We start from the raw sequence: 6,000 nt of genomic DNA on the forward strand, positions 1-6,000 counted from the left end.
TTACACGTGAAGCTAATAGTGAGAAAATAAACTCCCTATTCCTTTGGCTCCTGGATTTATATTTAAGGATGCCCATCATTACATCTCACTTCAGATCCTTATTGATTCAACCCTCTTATTTCCCATCCTCTTAGCTCTCACATGCCTCTGGGACTCTACAAATCAGTTCTCTAACCAAGGGCTGCATCCTGTTGATGGTCAAAGACACCCTCCCTACTAAACTAAAGGTGGTGGTGATGGGAAACAGGCTGAAGTTGTAGGTCAGTTTTTACGTAAGTCTGAGGACTATATTTTAGCTTGACATGATCAAAATTAACCACACATTACTAAGTCAACATATCCAATTCACAGAGACAAAGAAACTAACTCACAGGAAGAGAAGCAGCTAATCAAACTAAAACAATAAAACAAACAACAAACAAAAACCAGCAGATGATACCATAGGTCTAATTTACAATTGCACATCTTTCCCTTTAAACAATTTGTCTCATATGTTTGCCCTTTGTGGGATGGGTACTAAGCCCTATATTGGGGACATTTTCCTTAGCTGCAATAATTCATTAGAATTCTTGTAACTACTTAAAGAATCTGATACTGAGGTCATACCTACAACCCAACAGAATTGCTTTCGTACACTGGAGTACAAATGTGGCTGGACTCATCTGTCCTGTGCCTGTCAGGCTTCTGCAGACTCCCAGTGTTTGTCCTTGACCCATCAGGCCAGGCTTCTCCCTTAAGAACTCAGGGCCCAGACTCAGGCTCTAAACCCATTCCTTTGCATTAGAAGAGGGTTAGGGAAGAGGTATTTACTTTAGAGAGATTTAAAACAACTACCTAGTTTAAACTTTACCAAACTTATGGGTATCTAAAACTCTGGCTGCCTATACTAAAATTTGTAGAGAATGAACATGAGATTACCTCTCTCAATGAAGAATGATAATATGAAATGATGAATAATCAAAGTGTTGTTTGTATTTATCTTTGAAAAGTCATCAGTGTTTACACAAAGTAATATATTTGGTTTTACATTCAGTCAGTCAATACTAACATGCCCAACATTGCTTTAGAGTTTGAATGATAAGAGAGAATTGGATTTTAACTTACTTTAGATATTACATTTATAGAAGATTGGCAAATTCTCATGATGCCAGTCTACTCTTGGGACTACAAATAGAATTTAGTTGGATCAATTGGTTGCTTTTATTTAAATAGGTAAGTACTTTTCAATTGGGAGTTTCCTTTGTGATGTAAAAGGAGTAAAATATTCACCTATAAAGTTAAAATGCCATCTCTTAAATATAATATTAACTTACCAAATATATTCTTTAACATGATTTCAAAAATAAGCTTTCATGACTACCTGGTATAGCCAAGCATGTATTTCCCTTAATGACAGAAGAACACATTCATCTGATAAAAAACAGATTATTAAATTCTGTGTTGTAACATGTAAAACAAATACAGTTCTTACGACTTCCTTATTGTCCTTGGTCAGGCACAACTTGGGATGATAATCATTCTGAAAATCAGGTACCACTGAATGGTGGGTTGATTATGAATTATCAATGAATGGCATGGATATGATGCACTAAGAACTCACTGAGAAGAGTACTATTTTGATGTACGATACCCTATTTGATTGCTCCTACACTTGCTACAGTGACATTCTCTTGTTGACTGGAATCCCAATCTGTGTATAGTCTCCAATGCAGAAAAAGCACTTTTTAATAGGGATTCTGACCAGTTCATTACCAGTACATGAACACTGCTCAGAGCAAGACCAGTTTTTTAACTGAGTCTTTATGCAGTTTCATCTGGCTTTTCTGGGGAAAGACTGAACTCATTAAGCAATGTTAATTTAATCACAAGTAATCAACAGGGGAAAAAAGTTGCATAACCATCTTTAAAATTCTGAATCAAGTGTGATGAAATTCCAGGAAAATAGATTATTATCATTTTATTTATTTATTTATTTTTACAAAACTTGCACTTCAAAAATAAAGGAAAGAAAGAAGCAGCCAGAAGCCTACCAGTGTGGGATTGAATAAGATCAAACAAACAAACAAACAAACAAACAAAAACCCTGACATTTCCTTACAAGTATCATATCTACTGCATGGTTCTCCAGTTCATAACTTTTTAACATAGTAATATATGAGAGCTTGGAACTCATCTTGTCTGGGGATGCAGAATATAAATGTATTGTTAACTCATAAGGTAAGAATAAAGCAAGTACCCAGGAAGAATTACTGGCCATTTAAATCTATGGATGTTCCTTCTTCCTTGTCTTCCTTTAATAGTAGCATAATGATATGGTGATATTTCATTCATGAGCCTAGTCCACCTTGGCCATATGCTTTAAAAATCAAAGTCGTGCCCAAGTCCACTGTGGTTCCTGCTCTTACAGGGAAAGTATTACCCTGATTCTAGGTGGGAAATGTTTAAAGACTGCTTTCTGACAATTAGGTGTTTGACTTGCCATAGGTCACCACTGTAATGGAGGTCCCCCCCAGAGATTCTTGTGGGTTGTGTGGCAACATGCAGGTATTGATGTTATTTAAAAGAAAGAGATCCCAGCCAAGTTTAAAGGTCCTTGATTTACACCTACACATAATTCAATAGATGAATAAACCTTGTGGTCCCCATAACACGCTGGCAGCTTTAATTATCTAGGGTGAATCAGAAGAGACAATCACTCAGGGCTGTCTATTTTGACCAGCCAAGGAACAACGTCAATCTATTACAAGTGCCTTGTAAAGGTAGAAATCAGAAACCGTGTGTAGATTAGTCGTGACAAGCTGCGTACCTGCAATGACGTGAAGGCAGCCTCCTCCTCGGGTCCCTTCTCTCTCTCTCCCTCTCCTTTCTCTGAGTTACAGTCCACAGAGGGGTTTAAGTTTGATCTCCCGCCGCCGCTTTCAGCTCTACCGCAGCCGGGCTCCAGCAGAAGCCCATAAGCAAAGCGCTGGCTGAGCGGAGGAGAGCGGGAGCCCGCGCCACTGCTCGGCTGCTGCGCCTGCAGATGCGACGGAGCCCGGAGACTGAGCTCTGACTGCTCTCTGCGCTGCGTGGGGATATTAGCACAGTCTGGGATTTCTATTGGCTCTGAACACCAAACAAATCACACCAGCCACCCCCCTCCCTTCTCTGTTTCACTCAGCGCTTGTTTCTCATCTAACCCACAAACATTGCAGCCACACACACTTCAGTTACTTGCAATGTTTCTCGTTTCCTCCCTCCAGTCTGTGGATTTACAACCTTGTGGTCAGCTCTAACATTTTTTTTAGCAGACTTCCAATCCAAACCTTCTTGTTTATGTAGAGAAATCCTCCATCCCCTGAACCCGCAGAAACCACTCATTCCCTTCAGATCTTCTTCCTCCTTTTGTAGATGGGTCTGCAATGTGAAGAATGTAGAATGCTTGTGTGTGTGACATGACCAACATTCATATGTCTCTCTCTCTCTCTCTCTCTCTCTCTCTCTCTCTCGATTCCTTTTTGTTTTGAATAACTGAGGTCAGTGAAATTAAAAGCAAGCTGAGCCTAATAACCCAAGTGAGAGTTTGACTAATAAAATCTTGAATGAATTAGGTGCAAAACATTCATTGCTTGAGTTTGTTTCCTGTTCCAAATAGCGCTTTGGTCATTATTATCCTTATTTTTGTTTATTGAATGCAGAGGTTTCTAATGCAAATCAGACTCTTGAACATCCAGAAAACATGGAACAATGAAGCCAGACCAATTCTTGTGTTCCATGGGTTTGGTGTATTATATCAGAATATGGTGATGCCTGCTTATTTCCTCTTACTATTTTTTTTGGTCCTCTCCACCGCATCTCAGGTCTGAGACTCTTGCTATGATTCAGTAGCCAAAGAATACTCTCCAGACTCTGCTGATAGAGGCTCCTGGATGAAAATTTGTCATCTGTATATGTCAGTAGAGATAAAACTCTTGGCTCCTCAGTGTGTAAGGGTCCAAGAAAAAGAGATCTTACATACTTGGCTGGGAAAATTCCAAATAAAGCTTCACTGTGTTTTAGAAAACAGACCTTTCCTTAGCTTTTCCCCCAAAATCAATTTCACTGGTGCTTATGGAAATTTTAATGACAGTTATTCTTGACAAGAAGCCATTGCTTCCGAAATCACTGGGCTCTGTTTTGATTTTTGACTTTAATTTTTTTCCAGCATTATTTCTTTTATATTCTATTTTTTATTTGATAATTTGGTTCCAGACAACTCATACCATATTTCCTTACAGAATCATGGGAACTAATAATTTGTTTTTGAAATTTATTATCACCAAATTACCTGCTTTCTTTTCTTACTTGGGTAGGTTCCAGGAATTCTGAAATGCAGTCTTATTTTCAGAGAGGCCAACCTGAAATCAGTTGAAATTCACAGAAGAAAAACAAACAAAACTATATTTGGCTATTGATTCCTGCTAACCACAGTTGAACATCACTTGGCTTATCCTTATTGCTTTACTAATGCCAGTCCATTCTACAGGTAGTCAGTTTTAAAATTAATAGTACCATTAAAAATCTTTGAATGTGTAGAGTGCACTTTTTCTAAAGAGTTGAAGAGTCCTAGAAAGAGAGATCCACAGGTAAGATTTTCTAGATGTTATAGGTAGATACACAAAATAAGAGAATAATAAAGCGACTTGCTGAATGTAGACAACAAATAAGCTGGGGGATTGGATGGCTGCCCTCCTTGTATTTTCAAGATTATTTGTTCATACAAACTATTCAAATCAAAGGAAAGTGAAGGGCTAATGCAGCAGATTCTGAGTCCTGCCTTTGCACAGAAGAGCTAACAATTCATGAAAGCATCTTCTAATCTGATAGTCATTTTTCACATTATCTCAGAACTGATATTTTCAGGTAAGTCATGATTTTTTCAGCTAAGTTACCAATAATTTGCCTTGTAACTTCTTTTCTAGGGGAAAAAAGACAGTGACTACTTTTTAAAAAATGAAGCAGAACATTATATTTTCTGCTGGTTATTTTCAGGGCTCATTATAGCTTTCCATATCACTGGAAAGACAGTGTAAAATCGTGAATAATGAAGTCACAGATAAATCTGTAACTTCATTTTAGGTAATAATTTAAGCTTTCTTTTCTCCAGTTAATGAAGAGCAAAACTGGATGATTTAAGGGTCACTTCTTATACCCAATCAGTTGTGTGGTTAGGGGAAAATAAATCATCAGTATAGATTCTTCTATATTCTTTCGATCATTTCCTACTTTAAAAGTTATTTCAAAGACATTTCTCAAATGTGATAGCTCCATAAGCTCATTGTTGATGACATAAACATTGATTATAACAAAAACTCTTACATTTCTGTACATATAATTGTGGACTGCCATGCAGATTCATGGCAAAAAACAATCCCATTTTATTTTCCATTCATTCAGCCACATCAATATCGCCTGGTTTACTCCCAAGTGGCACATTTTACAAGAGACATTCACAAGTTGGCATGTATACAGGATAGTTGACAAGAGAGTGAGTCTGGATACTATAATTGATAAGAGATGCTGGAGAGAACTGGGCAGCTTTTCTTGGAGAAAGTTCTCAGGGTGAAGATTTTGAAGTATTACATGTGGAAAAGAAAATTTTCAAGTATTACATGTGGAAAAGAAAATATGTTTACCATTCATTTAATGCTTCCAATGCATTGTCATCAATATTTCCATAGTTGAATCTTTAAATGACCACATGAGGACTATAGGATAACTATTATTAGGTTAATTTTATAGATAAATAATTTTTTTTTGGTGAGAAAGTCATCTGATTTAGTCATAATTATGGTGCCAAAGGATAGGAAGAACTTGAAATGTATTCTCAGCCTTGAGTTCTTCTAGAGAGAAAAAAGGGAGGTGGGTGAAATTCATGATAGGAAAGGAATTCTCATAATTCTCAGAATTCAACAACTAAGATTTCCTGGCACAATGATGATTTGGAGATTTTGATCTGAGTCCCTGAAGTGGTCAAGAAAA

General features: G+C 37.3%; 1 protein-coding gene across 1 annotated transcript in view; it reads right to left on the reverse strand.

Annotated features, from left to right (window-relative positions):
- The window catches only part of Grem2 (gremlin 2, DAN family BMP antagonist), a 108,436-nt gene extending 105,343 nt beyond the window's left edge, over positions 1–3,093 (reverse strand). The window contains exon 1 of the mRNA XM_046432526.2: positions 2,807–3,093. The gene's annotated coding sequence lies outside the window, so the exon portion shown is untranslated. The remainder of the gene's footprint in view (positions 1–2,806) is intronic.
- Between the last annotated feature and the right edge of the window lie 2,907 nt (positions 3,094–6,000).

The sequence above is a fragment of the Marmota monax genome, unplaced genomic scaffold, assembly GCF_021218885.2.
Source record: "Marmota monax isolate L192 unplaced genomic scaffold, Marmota_monax_Labrador192_F-V1.1 WCK01_AAM20220418_F8-fsc00090, whole genome shotgun sequence".
In the NCBI taxonomy this organism is placed as follows: Eukaryota; Metazoa; Chordata; class Mammalia; order Rodentia; family Sciuridae; genus Marmota; species Marmota monax.